The sequence below is a fragment of the Anopheles moucheti genome, chromosome 3 (assembly GCF_943734755.1).
Source record: "Anopheles moucheti chromosome 3, idAnoMoucSN_F20_07, whole genome shotgun sequence".
Classification (NCBI taxonomy): Eukaryota; Metazoa; Arthropoda; class Insecta; order Diptera; family Culicidae; genus Anopheles; species Anopheles moucheti.
In genome coordinates, this window is record NC_069141.1 from 42,262,328 (window position 1) to 42,277,607 (window position 15,280).

Sequence of the window (15,280 nt, forward strand, 5' to 3'; positions counted from 1 at the left end):
GTCAAGATGGTGGACAAGATGGCGGACACAAGATGGCGGACAAGAAGGCGGACAAGATGGCGGCTAAGATGGCGGACTCAAGATGGCGGACAAGATGGCGGACAAGATGGCGGACACAAAATGGCGGCTAAGATGGCGGCTAAGATGGCGGACAAGATGGCGGACAAGATGGCGAACACAAGATGGCGGCAAAGATGGCGGACAAGATGGCGGACAAGATGGCGGCCAAGATGGCGGATACAAGATGGCGGAAAAGTTGGTGGACAAGATGGCAGACAAGATGGCGGAAATAGGATGGTGGCCAAGATGGCGGAGAAGATGGCGGACACAAGATGGCGGACAAGATGGCGAGCACAAGATGGCGGACAAGATGGCGGACAAGATGGCGGACAAGATGGTTGCCAAGATGGCGCCCACGCTGGCGGCCAAGATGGCGGACAAGATGGCGGTCAAGATGGCGGACAAGATGGCGGAAAAGTTGGTGGACAAGATGGCAGACAAGATGGCGGACATAAGATGGTGGCCAAGATGGCGGACAAGATGGCGGACACAAGATGGCGGAAAAGTTGGTGGACAAGATGGCAGACAAGATGGCGGACATAAGATGGCGGCTAAGATGACGGACAAGATGGCGGACAAGATGGCGAACACAAGATGGCGGACAAGATGACGGACAAGATGGCGGACAAGATGGTTGCCAAGATGGCGCCCACGATGGTGGCCAAGATGGCGGACAAGATGGCGGTCAAGATGGCGGACTCAAGATGGCGGAAAAGTTGGTGGACAAGATGGCGGACAAGATGGCTGACATAAGATGGTGGCCAAGATGGTGGTCAAGATGGCGGACAAGATGGCGGCTAAGATGGCGGCCAAGATGGCGGACACAAGATGGTGGATAAAAAGGCGGCCAAGATGGCGGACACAAGATGGCGGCCAAGATGCTGGACAAGATGGCGGTCAAGATGGCGGACACAACATGGCGGACACAAGATGCTGGACAAGATGGTGGTCAAGATGGTGGGTGGTAGGTGGTGACTCGTGGGAAGTGAGTGGTGGCCCGTGGGAGGTGTGTTTTGACACGTGGGAGGTGGGTGGTGACCAGTGGGAGGTGGGTGGTGACCCGTGGGAGGTGGGTGGTGACTCGTGAGAGGTGGGTGGTGACCCGTGGGAGGTGGGTGGTGACCCGTGGAAGGTGGGTGGTGACTCGTGAGAGATGGGTGGTGACTCGTGAGAGGTGGTTTGTGACCCGTGGAAGGTGGGTGGTGACTCGTGAGAGGTGGGTTGTGACCCGTGGGAAGTGGGTGGTGACTCATGGGAGGTGGGTGGTGACCCGTGAGAGGTGGGTGGTGACCCGTGGGAGGTGGGTGGTGACCGTGGGAGGTGGTTGGTGGCCCGTGGAAGGTGGGTGGTGACCAGTGGGAGGTGGGTGGTGACCCGTGGGAGGTGAGTAGTGACCCGTGGGACGTGGGTTGTGACCCGTGGGAGGTGGGTGGTGACTCGTGAGAGGTGGGTGGTGACTCGTGAGAGGTGGGTGGTGACCCGTGAGAGGTGAGTGGTGACCCGTGAGAGGTAGGTGGTGACCCGTGGGAGGTGGGTGGTGACCGTGGGAGGTGGTTGGTGGCCCGTAGAAGGTGGGTGGTGACCAGTGGGAGGTGGGTGGTGACCCGTGGGAGGTGAGTGGTGACCCGTGGGACGTGGGTTGTGACCCGTGGGAGGTGGGTGGTGACCCGTGGGAGGTGAGTGGTGACCCGTGGGAGATGAGTGGTGACCCGTGGGAGGTGGGTGGTGACCCGTAGGAGGTGGGGGGTGACACCTAGGAGGTGAGTGGTGACACGTGGGAGGGGGGTGGTGGCGCGTGGGAGGTGGGAGGTTACCAATGGGAGGTTGGTGGTGACACGTGGGAGGTGGGTGGGGGCCCTTGGGAAGTGGGTGGTGACACGTGGGTGGTGGATAGATACAAGTGGGAGGTGGGTGGTGACACGAGGGGGATGGTGACACGTGGGAGCTGGGATGTGACCCGTGGGAGATGAGTGGTGACACGTGGGAGGTGGGGGGTGACCCGTGTGAAGTGGGTGGTGACACATGAGAGGTGGGTGGTTACCCGTGGAGGACACGAGAGGGAGGTGACACGAAGTTGGAGATGACTGCTAATTGACGGCTAATTGACGGCTAATCGACGGCTATTCGACGGGTAATTGACAGCTATTTGACGTCTTATTAGCGGCTAATTAACGGCTATTTGACGACTAATTGACGTCTAACTGACGGCTAATCAACGGCCTTTTTTCAGTGCCGGTCACTCAGTATCTCAGGGTTTCAGGCACTCAGTGGCTCAGGGGCTCAGGTGTCCGAGTGGCTGAGGGTCACCTCTTGAAGTACATGCTCCTGGTATCTCCTGGTATCGGAAATCTGAAAACAGCTGGTTTGTATGGAAAGTTAGTATATAAACATTGCATACCTTTAGGCTAGCAAAATTACCAGGTGCTACCTCTTCCGTGGATGCTCTCCTGGTACTATACATTCGGAAACTGGTAGTTTTCGAAGAAATTTTTCTCCACCAACGGGAAAGTTAGTGTTGAAATATTGCATACCTTTCGGCGGTTTTCGACCAAAATTGCTGTACAAGGTGCTACCTCTTCCGTGGATGCTCTCCTGGTACTATACACTCGGAAACTGGAGTTTTCGAAGAAATTTTTCACGACCAACGGGAAAGTTAGTGTTTAAACATTGCATACCTTTCGGCGGTTTCGAGCAAAATTGCTGTACTAGGTGCTCTTCCGTGGATGCTCTCCTGGTATCGGAAATCTGAAAACAGCATCTTCCTTAAACTAGTGAACGCTCTCACGGGTTTGATAGTAGGCAATGCAATAGTGATGGGCAAATTATTTATTGCAATAGTGATGGGTAGGTTATTTCACCTGCAGCGCAAATTTTTTTCCACCTCTTGAAAAACATGCTCTCTTGCTATCGGAAATCTGTGGAAAAAACAAATGTGTGCGCGGCAACGGTATAGTGGTTTTCACAGTTGACCAGCTGATTTGGTCATTGGACAAATTTGTCAGCATTTTGGCAACTCTCGTGGCCCTGCACCTAATGGATCAAAGAATCCTATAAAACATGATCAATTGTTGAAAAAGTTCAGTAAGTAGGAGCTCACCACAGAAGTCAACCGTTAATTTTTGTTCATCGCCTAAAACATCTACATGAGCGGAACAGGTTGCTAAAAAATTTCGCTGATTGTTACCGAAAAAGTAAACCGATTGGAAACTGTACCTTGAGTGAAAAAATCGTAGAAGGCGTTGGACTAATCAGGAATCATAAATGTACGTAAATCGTAGAAAATGTGATCCAAGTAGTAGCGTTATGGTTCTCCTTAGCTCATACAAACGTTTATATATAGACTAGCTTAACGGCCCGGTTTCAGGGCTACGCAATAGAACTCTGAGTTGTACGCAAGGGAACTTTGTTTTCGATACTTTGCTGATGTTTGTTAGATCAAGGAGGTAGTCTTTCAACACAAAAACTTGACTTGATTTTAGTTTTCAAATGCTAAAAGCTGTGCAAATCTACCCGGCTGTGCATAACACAAATTACTATTATTATTAAATAAAATTTGCGTTGTTTGCTTAATGGGATACACAATGTTAAACAATTCACTAAATAACAAATAAATAAAAGAATCGAAATTCACAACTTAGTAACGCGCTCATTCTGTATTGCAAATCGTACTGGACTATATTCCTGTTATCAAGACTCGGATTACAAGTTACGGTGATGAACAGATCTGGTTTGCCCAAAAGCACAAACAATGATCATTGAATTTTGATACTGTGTCCTCATGTATCCGCTGCAACTGAGTGTTGCATGGCGAATATCCCGGAAGCACAACGAGCGAACCAATTCGATGGCAAAGTGTTCCTTGGATGCTGTAGTTGTAAATTCCACCACGTGCAGCTTCTCGATGTTGGCGCACGTATGATTGTAGCTCCATTTTAGAAGAGTGCAGATACAGTGCTAGCTGGTGTTGGTGGTGATATAACCGATTCCGTTATTGTATTCGAAGATGGTGATGGCCCTGGCGGACTATTTGAAGAAGATGATTAGGGGTGGCCCAACGGCGAATAAGACGGTAGGCGGAGTAGGCCCTTTCTTACTGCGCTTTTCGCCTTGTCTCATTCCAAGTCCCTTCAATGTTCCCCTTCCCTCCTGCATCGTTTTTAAAATTAGAGGCCCCAATTATAATTCCGCCCTGGGCCCCCAAGGGGATTGATCCTCCACTGTGCAGAGGTAAACATACTAAAGTAAAATTTTGTGCATATGTATGTATGTATAACTTGTAGGTAGTAGCATTAATTTTGTACAGCATGCCAAGAATGTTTTTTACCTCGGGGTAAGAATTTTGCATAAACTGTTTGATGGCTTGTTACAGGTATTTCTTTAACCTGCTTATTTACACTGGTGGTCTTGTCTACAAACACATTACTTTCGCTGCAGTCATATACCTTACCGGTTGTATTCTGAAGTGGGACATTTATAAACATTCAATGGCTACCAAACGTTTACGTGACAGCGGTGCGTTGTCACCGAACCTGCGCCGGTAACTAACCATCGACGAAATCCTCAGGCTTGCAGCTCGCCTCAAACCAGGAAAGGCCCCTGGTCCAGACAGCGTTCCACATGAGGCTCTGAAGGCAGCAATGCAGGTGTTTCCATCGGTGTTCCAGGCCATTCTCCAAAGCACACTGTCGTCTGGCCAGTTTCCGTCGATCTGGAACGGGCAAAAACTGGTGCTCATACCAAAGCCAGGTAAGCCCTCGGGCGACCCATCAGCCCTAAGACCATTGGGTTTGGGACAAAGGTACAGGAGATGTCAATTCAGGACCGCCTGACTAAGCATACGGAAGGGCAAGATGGTCTTTCGGAGCGACAGTTTGGCTTCCGGAAAAACCGGTCAACGGTCGACGCGATACTGGCAGTGCTGGAGAATGGTAATGCGGCGTTTCGGCGGAAGAGGTGTGGAACTTGCTACTGCGCGATCATCACCATTGACGTCAAAAACGCGTTCAATTGCGCCAGCTTGGAGGTGATGGCGGTCGCGCTGCAGGGCATGAGTGTTGCCCTCATCAGGGCATGAGTGTTACCCTCATCTGTGCAGGGTGCTGAGGAACTACATTGATGAACGCATACTGCAATACAACACGTTAGATGGCATGAAAACAGCTAGCATCACAGCAGGTGTACCGCAGGGTTCGGTACTTGGCCCCACCTTGTGGAACGTCATGTATGATGGCGTGCTAACACTTGCACTACCTCCAGGAGCACAGCTAACCGGTTTTGCAGACGACATCGCCCTGACGATCATCGGCGAGTCCATCTAGGAGGTGGAATTGCTAGCCACGGACGCCGTCGAAAGGATCGAGGAGTGGATGAAATCAGTGAGGCTAGAGAATGCACATGCAAAAACCGAGTTAATGCTCATCAGCGGCCACGGGGAGGTTCAGAAGGCATCGATAATGGTAGGCTCAGAACGCATTGTGTCTGTCAGGAACCTGAAGTATCTTGAGGTTAAAATCGACGACCGACTGAGATTCAAGGACCATCTCGAGGAAGCCTGCAGGAAGGCTATGAACACCGCGAACGCATTGGCATCGTTTACGCCAAACGTAGGGGGACCGAGCAGCAGCATCAGGTCTCTTCATGCCAACGTAGCCACGTCCATGTTGAGATATGGAGCGCCTGTTTGGGCGTACATCCTGGCTGAAAAGCAGCATCAAAATGCTGTGAACAAGGTGTACAGCCGGTTGGCTATGCGGGTTGCTAGTGCGTTGCTACCATCTCGTACGAAGCGGTATGTGTGATTGCGGACATGATGCCGTTGTCCGCCATCTTGTCCGCCACCTTGTCCCCCACCTTGTCCGCCATCTTGTCCGCCATCTTGTCCGCCATCTTGTCCGCCATCTTGTCCGCCATCTTGTGTCCGCCATCTTGGCCGCCATCTTGTCCGCCATCTTGTCCGCCATCTTGTTCGCCATCTTTGCCGCCATTTTGTCCGCCATCTTGTCCACCATCTTAGCCGCCATCTTGTCCGCCATCTTGTCCGCCATCTTGTGTCCGCCATCTTGTCCGCCATCTTGTCCGCCATCTTATCCGCCATCTTGTCCGCCATCTTGTCCGCAATCTCGGCCGCCACTTGTTCGCCATCTTGTGTCTGCCATCTTGTCCGCCATTTGGTCCGCCATCTTTTCCGCCATCTTGTCCGCCATCTTGTGTCCGCCATCTTGTCCGCCATCTTGGCCGCTATCTTGGCTGCCATCCTGGCTGCCATCTTGGCCGCCATTTTGTCCGCCATCTTGTCCGCCATCTTGTGTCCGCCATCTTGGGCGTCATCTTGTCCGCCATCTTGGCCGCCATCTTGTCCGCCATCTTGGCCGCCATCTTGTCCGCCATCTTGTCCGCCATCTTGTCCGCCATCTTGTCCGCCATCTTGGCCGCCATCCTGGCCGCCATCTTGTCCGCCATCTTGTCCACCAGCTTGGCCGCCATCTTGTCTGCCATCTTGTCCGCCATCTTGTCCGCCATCTTGTCCTCCATCTTGGCCGCCATCTTGTCCGCCATCTTGTCCGCCATCTTGTCCACCATCTTGTCCGCCATCTTGTCCGCCATCTCGATCGCCATCTTGCCCGCCATCTTGTGTTCACCATCTTGTCCGCCATCTTGTCCGCCATCTTGTCCGCCATCTTTTGTCCGCCATCTTGTCCGCCATCTTAGCCGCCATCTTGTGTTCGCCATCTTGTCCGCCATCTTGGCCGCCATCTTTGCCGCCATCTGGTCCGCCATCTTGGCCGCCATTTTGTCCGCCATCTTGTCCGCCATCCTAGCCGCCATCTTGTCCGCCATCTTGTGTCCGCCATCTAGTCCACCATCTTGTGTCCGCCATTTTGTCCGCCATCTTGGCCGCCGTCTTGGCCGCCATCTTGGCCACCATCTTGTGTCCGCCATCTTGTCCGCCATCTTGTCCGCCATTTTGTGTCCGCCATCTTGGCCGCCATCTTGTCCGCCATCTTGTCCGCCATCTTGTCCGCCATCTTGGTCGTTATCTTGGCCACCATCTTGGCCGCCATCTTGGCCACTATCTTGGCCACCATCTTGTCCGCCATCTTGTCCGCCATCTTGTCCGCCATCTTAGCCACCATCTTGTCCGCCATCTTGGCCGCCATCTTGTCCGCCATCTTGTCCACCATCTTGGCCGCCATCTTGTGTCCGCCATCTTGTCCGTCATCTTGGCCGCAATCTTGGCCGCCATCTTGTGTCCGCCATCTTTTCCGCCATCTTTTCCGCCATCTTGTGTCCGCCATCTTGTCCGCCATCTTGGCCATCATCTTAGCCGCCATCTTGGCCACCATCTTGGCCACCATCTTGTCCGCCATTTTGTGTCCGCCATCTTGTCCGCCATCTTGTCCGCCATTTTGTGTCCGCCATCTTGTCCGCCATCCTGGCCGCCATCTTGTCCGCCATCTTGTGTCCGCCATCTTGTCCGCCATCTTGTTCGCCATCTTGCCCGCCATCTTGTCCACCATCTTGGCCGCCATCTTGGCCACCACTTGTTCGCCATCTTGTGTCCGCCATCTTGTGTCCGCCATCTTGGCCGCCATCTTGGCCACTATCTTGGCCACCATCTTGTCCGCCATCTTGTCCGCCATCTTGTGTCCGCCATTTTGGCCTCCAGCTTGGCCGCCATATTGTCCGCCATCTTGTCCGCCATCTTGTTTTCGCCATCTTGTCTCCTATCTTGTCCGCCATCTTGTCCGCCATCTTGTCCGCCATTTTGTCCGCCATCTTGTCCGCCATCTTGGCCGCCATCTTGTGTCCGCCATCTTGTCCACCATCTTGTGTCCGCCATCTTGGCCGCCAGCTTGGCCGCCATATTGTCCGCCATCTTGTCCGCCATCTTGTTTTCGCCATCTTGTCTCCTATCTTGTCCGCCATCTTGTCCGCCATCTTGTCCGCCATTTTGTCCGCCATCTTGTCCGCCATCTTGGCCGCCATCTTGGCCGCCACCTTGTCCGCCATCTTGTCCGCCATCTTGTCCGCCATCTTGTCCGCCATCTTATGTCCGCCATCTTGTCCGCAATCTCGGCCGCCACTTGTTCGCCATCTTGTGTCTGCCATCTTGTCCGCCATTTTGTCCGCCATCTTTTCCGCCATCTTGTCCGCCATCTTGTGTCCGCCATCTTGTCCGCCATCTTGTCCGCCATCTTGGCCGCTATCTTGGCTGCCATCCTGGCTGCCATCTTGGCCGCCATTTTGTCCGCCATCTTGTCCGCCATCTTGTGTCCGCCATCTTGGCCGTCATCTTGTCCGCCATCTTGGCCGCCATCTTGTCCGCCATCTTGGCCGCCATCTTGTCCGCCATCTTGTCCGCCATCTTGTCCGCCATCCTGGCCGCCATCTTGTCCGCCATCTTGTCCGCCAGCTTGGCCGCCATCTTGTCTGCCATCTTGTCTGCCATCTTGTCCGCCATCTTGTCCGCCATCTTGTCCTCCATCTTGGCCGCCATCTTGTCCGCCATCTTGTCCGCCATCTTGTCCGCCATCTCGATCGCCATCTTGCCCGCCATCTTGTGTTCACCATCTTGTCCGCCATCTTGTCCGCCATCTTGTCCGCCATCTTTTGTCCGCCATCTTGTCCGCCATCTTAGCCACCATCTTGTGTTCGCCATCTTGTCCGCCATCTTGGCCGCCATCTTTGCCGCCATCTGGTCCGCCATCTTGGCCGCCATTTTGTCCGCCATCTTGTCCGCCATCCTAGCCGCCATCTTGTCCGCCATCTTGTGTCCGCCATCTAGTCCACCATCTTGTGTCCGCCATTTTGTCCGCCATCTTGGCCGCCGTCTTGTCCGCCATCTTGGCCACCATCTTGTGTCCGCCATCTTGTCCGCCATCTTGTCCGCCATCTTGTCCGCCATTTTGTGTCCGCCATCTTGGCCGCCATCTTGTCCGCCATCTTGTCCGCCATCTTGTCCGCCATCTTGTCCGCCATCTTGGTCGTTATCTTGGCCACCATCTTGGCCGCCATCTTGGCCACTATCTTGGCCACCATCTTGTCCGCCATCTTGTCCGCCATCTTAGCCACCATCTTGTCCGCCATCTTGGCCGCCATCTTGTCCGCCATCTTGTCCACCATCTTGGCCGCCATCTTGTCCGCCATCTTGTCCGCCATCTTGGCCGCCATCTTGGCCACCACTTGTTCGCCATCTTGTGTCCGCCATCTTGTCCGTCATCTTGGCCGCCATCTTGGCCGCCATCTTGTGTCCGCCATCTTTTCCGCCATCTTGTGTCCGCCATCTTGTCCGCCATCTTGGCCATCATCTTAGCCGCCATCTTGGCCACCATCTTGGCCACCATCTTGTCCGCCATTTTGTGTCCGCCATCTTGTCCGCCATCTTGTCCGCCATTTTGTGTCCGCCATCTTGTCCGCCATCTTGTCCGCCATCTTGCCCGCCATCTTGTCCGCCATCTTGTGTCCGCCATCTTGTCCGCCATCTAGTTCGCCATCTTGTCCGCCATCTTGTCCACCATCTTGGCCGCCATCTTGGCCACCACTTGTTCGCCATCTTGTGTCCGCCATCTTGTGTCCGCCATCTTGGCCGCCATCTTGGCCACTATCTTGGCCACCATATTGTCCGCCATCTTGTCCGCCATCTTGTCCGCCATTTTGTCCGCCATCTTGTCCGCCATCTTGGCCGCCATCTTGTGTCCGCCATCTTGTCCACCATCTTGTGTCCGCCATCTTGTCCGCCATCTTGGCCGCCATCTTGTGTCCGCCATCTTGTCCACCCTCTTGTGTCCGCCATCTTGTCCGCCATCTTGGCCGCCATCTTGTCCGCCATCTTGTCCGCCATCTTGTCCGCCATCTTGTCCGCCATCTTATGTCCGCCATCTTGTCCGCCATCTGGTCCGCCATCTTGTCCGCCATCTGGTCCGCCATCTTGTCCGCCATCTTGTCCGCCATCTTGGCCGCCATCTTGTCCGCCATCTTGTGTCCGCCATCTTGTCCGCCATCTTGGCCACCACTTGTTCGCCATCTTGTGTCCGCCATCTTGTCCGTCATCTTGGCCGCCATCTTGTCCGCCATCTTGTGTCCGCCATCTTATCCGCCAGCTTGGCCGCCATATTGTCTGCCATCTTGTCCGCCATCTTGTTTTCGCCATCTTGTCTCCTATCTTGTCCGCCATCTTGTCCGCCATCTTGTCCGCCATTTTGTCCGCCATCTTGTCCGCCATCTTGTCCACCCTCTTGTGTCCGCCATCTTGTCCGCCATCTTGTCCGCCATCTTGTCCGCCATCTTGTGTCCGCCATCTTGTCCGCCATCTGGTCCGCCATCTTGTCCGCCATCTTGTCCGCCATCTTGGCCGCCATCTTGTCCGCCATCTTGTGTCCGCCATCTTGTCCGCCATCTTGGCCACCACTTGTTCGCCATCTTGTGTCCGCCATCTTGTCCGTCATCTTGGCCGCCATCTTTTCCGCCATCTTGTGTCCGCCATCTTGTCCGCCATCTTGGCCATCATCTTAGCCGCCATCTTGGCCACCATCTTGGCCACCATCTTGTCCGCCATCTTGTCCGCCATCTTGTCCGCCATCTTGTCCGCTATCTTGTGCTCGCCATCTTGTCCGCCATCTTGTCCGCCATCTTCTCCGCCATCTTGGCCACCATCCTATTTCCGCCATCTTGGCCGTCATCTTGTCCGCCATCTTGGCCGCCATCTTGTCCGCCATCTTGGCCGCCATCTTGTCCGCCATCTTGTCCGCCATCTTGTCCGCCAACTTGGCCGCCATCCTGGCCGCCATCTTGTCCGCCATCTTGTCCGCCAGCTTGGCCGCCATCTTGTGTTCGCCATCTTGTCCGCCATCTTGTCCGCCATCTTGTCCGCCATCTTGTCCTCCATCTTTGCCGCCATCTTGTCCGCCATCTTGTCCGCCATCTTGTCCGCCATCTCGATCACCATCTTGCCCGCCATCTTGTGTTCACCATCTTGTCCGCCATCTTGTCCGCCATCTTGTCCGCCATCTTTTGTCCGCCATCTTGACCGCCATCTTAGCCGCCATCTTGTGTTCGCCATCTTGTCCGCCATCTTGGCCGCCATCTTTGCCGCCATCTGGTCCGCCATCTTGGCCGCCATCTTGGCCACCACTTGTTCGCCATCTTGTGTCCGCCATCTTGTGTCCGCCATCTTGGCCGCCATCTTGGCCACTATCTTGGCCACCATCTTGTCCGCCATCTTGGCCGCCATCTTAGCCGCCATCTTGTGTTCGCCATCTTGTCCGCCATCTTGTCCGCCATCTTGTCCGCCATCTTTTGTCCGCCATCTTGTCCGCCATCTTAGCCGCCATCTTGTGTTCGCCATCTTGTCCGCCATCTTGGCCGCCATCTTGTCCTCCATCTTGGCCGCCATCTTTGCCGCCATCTGGTCCGCCATCTTGGCCGCCATCTTGGCCACCACTTGTTCGCCATCTTGTGTCCGCCATCTTGTCCACCATCTTGGCCGCCATCTTGGCCACTATCTTGGCCACCATCTTGTCCGCCATCTCGATCACCATCTTGCCCGCCATCTTGTGTTCACCATCTTGTCCGCCATCTTGTCCGCCATCTTGTCCGCCATCTTTTGTCCGCCATCTTGTCCGCCATCTTAGCCGCCATCTTGTGTCCGCCATCTTGTCCGCCATCTTGTCCGCCATCTTGGCCGCTATCTTGGCTGCCATCCTGGCTGCCATCTTGGCCGCCATTTTGTCCGCCATCTTGTCCGCCATCTTGTGTCCGCCATCTTGGCCGTCATCTTGTCCGCCATCTTGGCCGCCATCTTGTCCGCCATCTTGGCCGCCATCTTGTCCGCCATCTTGTCCGCCATCTTGGCCGCCCTCTTGGCCACCATCTTGTGTCCGCCATCTTGGCCGCCATCTTGTCCGCCATCTTGTCCACCATCTTGGCCGCCATCTTGTCCGCCATCTTGTCCGCCATCTTGGCCGCCATCTTGGCCACCACTTGTTCGCCATCTTGTGTCCGCCATCTTGTCCGTCATCTTGGCCGCCATCTTGGCCGCCATCTTGTGTCCGCCATCTTTTCCGCCATCTTGTGTCCGCCATCTTGTCCGCCATCTTGGCCATCATCTTAGCCGCCATCTTGGCCACCATCTTGGCCACCATCTTGTCCGCCATTTTGTGTCCGCCATCTTGTCCGCCATTTTGTGTCCGCCATCTTGTCCGCCATCTTGTCCGCCATCTTGCCCGCCATCTTGTCCGCCATCTTGTGTCCGCCATCTTGTCCGCCATCTAGTTCGCCATCTTGTCCGCCATCTTGTCCACCATCTTGGCCGCCATCTTGGCCACCACTTGTTCGCCATCTTGTGTCCGCCATCTTGTGTCCGCCATCTTGGCCGCCATCTTGGCCACTATCTTGGCCACCATCTTGTCCGCCATCTTGTCCGCCATCTTGTCCGCCATTTTGTCCGCCATCTTGTCCGCCATCTTGGCCGCCATCTTGTGTCCGCCATCTTGTCCACCATCTTGTGTCCGCCATCTTGTCCGCCATCTTGGCCGCCATCTTGTGTCCGCCATCTTGTCCACCCTCTTGTGTCCGCCATCTTGTCCGCCATCTTGGCCGCCATCTTGTCCGCCATCTTGTCCGCCATCTTGTGTCCGCCATCTTGTCCGCCATCTTGGCCACCACTTGTTCGCCATCTTGTGTCCGCCATCTTGTCCGTCATCTTGGCCGCCATCTTGTCCGCCATCTTGTGTCCGCCATCTTGTCCGCCAGCTTGGCCGCCATATTGTCTGCCATCTTGTCCGCCATCTTGTTTTCGCCATCTTGTCTCCTATCTTGTCCGCCATCTTGTCCGCCACCTTGTCCGCCATTTTGTCCGCCATCTTGTCCGCCATCTGGTCCGCCATCTTGTCCGCCATCTGGTCCGCCATCTTGTCCGCCATCTTGTGTCCGCCATCTTGTCCGCCATCTGGTCCGCCATCTTGTCCGCCATCTTGTCCGCCATCTTGGCCGCCATCTTGTCCGCCATCTTGTGTCCGCCATCTTGTCCGCCATCTTGGCCACCACTTGTTCGCCATCTTGTGTCCGCCATCTTGTCCGTCATCTTGGCCGCCATCTTTTCCGCCATCTTGTGTCCGCCATCTTGTCCGCCATCTTGGCCATCATCTTAGCCGCCATCTTGGCCACCATCTTGGCCACCATCTTGTCCGCCATTTTGTGTCCGCCATCTTGTCCGCCATCTTGTCCGCCATTTTGTGTCCGCCATCTTGTCCGCCATCTTGTCCGCCATCTTGCCCGCCATCTTGTCCGCCATCTTGTGTCCGCCATCTTGTTCGCCATCTTGTCCGCCATCTTGTCCACCATCTTGGCCGCCATCTTGGCCACCACTTGTTCGCCATCTTGTGTCCGCCATCTTGTGTCCGCCATCTTGGCCGCCATCTTGGCCACTATCTTGGCCACCATCTTGTCCGCCATCTTGTCCGCCATCTTGTGTCCGCCATCTTGGCCGCCATATTGTCTGCCATCTTGTCCGCCATCTTGTTTTCGCCATCTTGTCTCCTATCTTGTCCGCCATCTTGTCCGCCATCTTGTCCACCATTTTGTCCGCCATCTTGTCCGCCATCTTGTCCTCCATCTTGGCCGCCATCTTGGCCGCCATCTTTGCCGCCATCTGGTCCGCCATCTTGGCCGCCATCTTGGCCACCACTTGTTCGCCATCTTGTGTCCGCCATCTTGTCCACCATCTTGGCCGCCATCTTGGCCACTATCTTGGCCACCATCTTGTCCGCCATCTCGATCACCATCTTGCCCGCCATCTTGTGTTCACCATCTTGTCCGCCATCTTGTCCGCCATCTTGTCCGCCATCTTTTGTCCGCCATCTTGTCCGCCATCTTAGCCGCCATCTTGTGTCCGCCATCTTGTCCGCCATCTTGTCCGCCATCTTGGCCGCTATCTTGGCTGCCATCCTGGCTGCCATCTTGGCCGCCATTTTGTCCGCCATCTTGTCCGCCATCTTGTGTCCGCCATCTTGGCCGTCATCTTGTCCGCCATCTTGGCCGCCATCTTGTCCGCCATCTTGGCCGCCATCTTGTCCGCCATCTTGTCCGCCATCTTGGCCGCCATCTTGGCCACCATCTTGTGTCCGCCATCTTGGCCGCCATCTTGTCCGCCATCTTGTCCACCATCTTGGCCGCCATCTTGTCCGCCATCTTGTCCGCCATCTTGGCCACCATCTTGGCCACCATCTTGTTCGCCATCTTGTGTCTGCCATCTTGTCCGTCATCTTGGCCGCCATCTTGGCCGCCATCTTGTGTCCGCCATCTTTTCCGCCATCTTGTGTCCGCCATCTTGTCCGCCATCTTGGCCATCATCTTAGCCGCCATCTTGGCCACCATCTTGGCCACCATCTTGTCCGCCATTTTGTGTCCGCCATCTTGTCCGCCATTTTGTGTCCGCCATCTTGTCCGCCATCTTGTCCGCCATCTTGCCCGCCATCTTGTCCGCCATCTTGTCCGCCATCTAGTTCGCCATCTTGTCCGCCATCTTGTCCACCATCTTGGCCGCCATCTTGGCCACCACTTGTTCGCCATCTTGTGTCCGCCATCTTGTGTCCGCCATCTTGGCCGCCATCTTGGCCACTATCTTGGCCACCATCTTGTCCGCCATCTTGTCCGCCATCTTGTCCGCCATTTTGTCCGCCATCTTGTCCGCCATCTTGGCCGCCATCTTGTGTCCGCCATCTTGTCCACCATCTTGTGTCCGCCATCTTGTCCGCCATCTTGGCCGCCATCTTGTGTCCGCCATCTTGTCCACCCTCTTGTGTCCGCCATCTTGTCCGCCATCTTGGCCGCCATCTTGTCCGCCATCTTGTCCGCCATCTTGTGTCCGCCATCTTGTCCGCCATCTTGGCCACCACTTGTTCGCCATCTTGTGTCCGCCATCTTGTCCGTCATCTTGGCCGCCATCTTTTCCGCCATCTTGTGTCCGCCATCTTGTCCGCCAGCTTGGCCGCCATATTGTCTGCCATCTTGTCCGCCATCTTGTTTTCGCCATCTTGTCTCCTATCTTGTCCGCCATCTTGTCCGCCACCTTGTCCGCCATTTTGTCCGCCATCTTGTCCGCCATCTTGGCCGCCATCTTGTCCACCCTCTTGTGTCCGCCATCTTGTCCGCCATCTTGTCCGCCATCTTGTCCGCCATCTTATGTCCGCCATCTTGTCCGCCATCTGGTCCGCCATCTTGT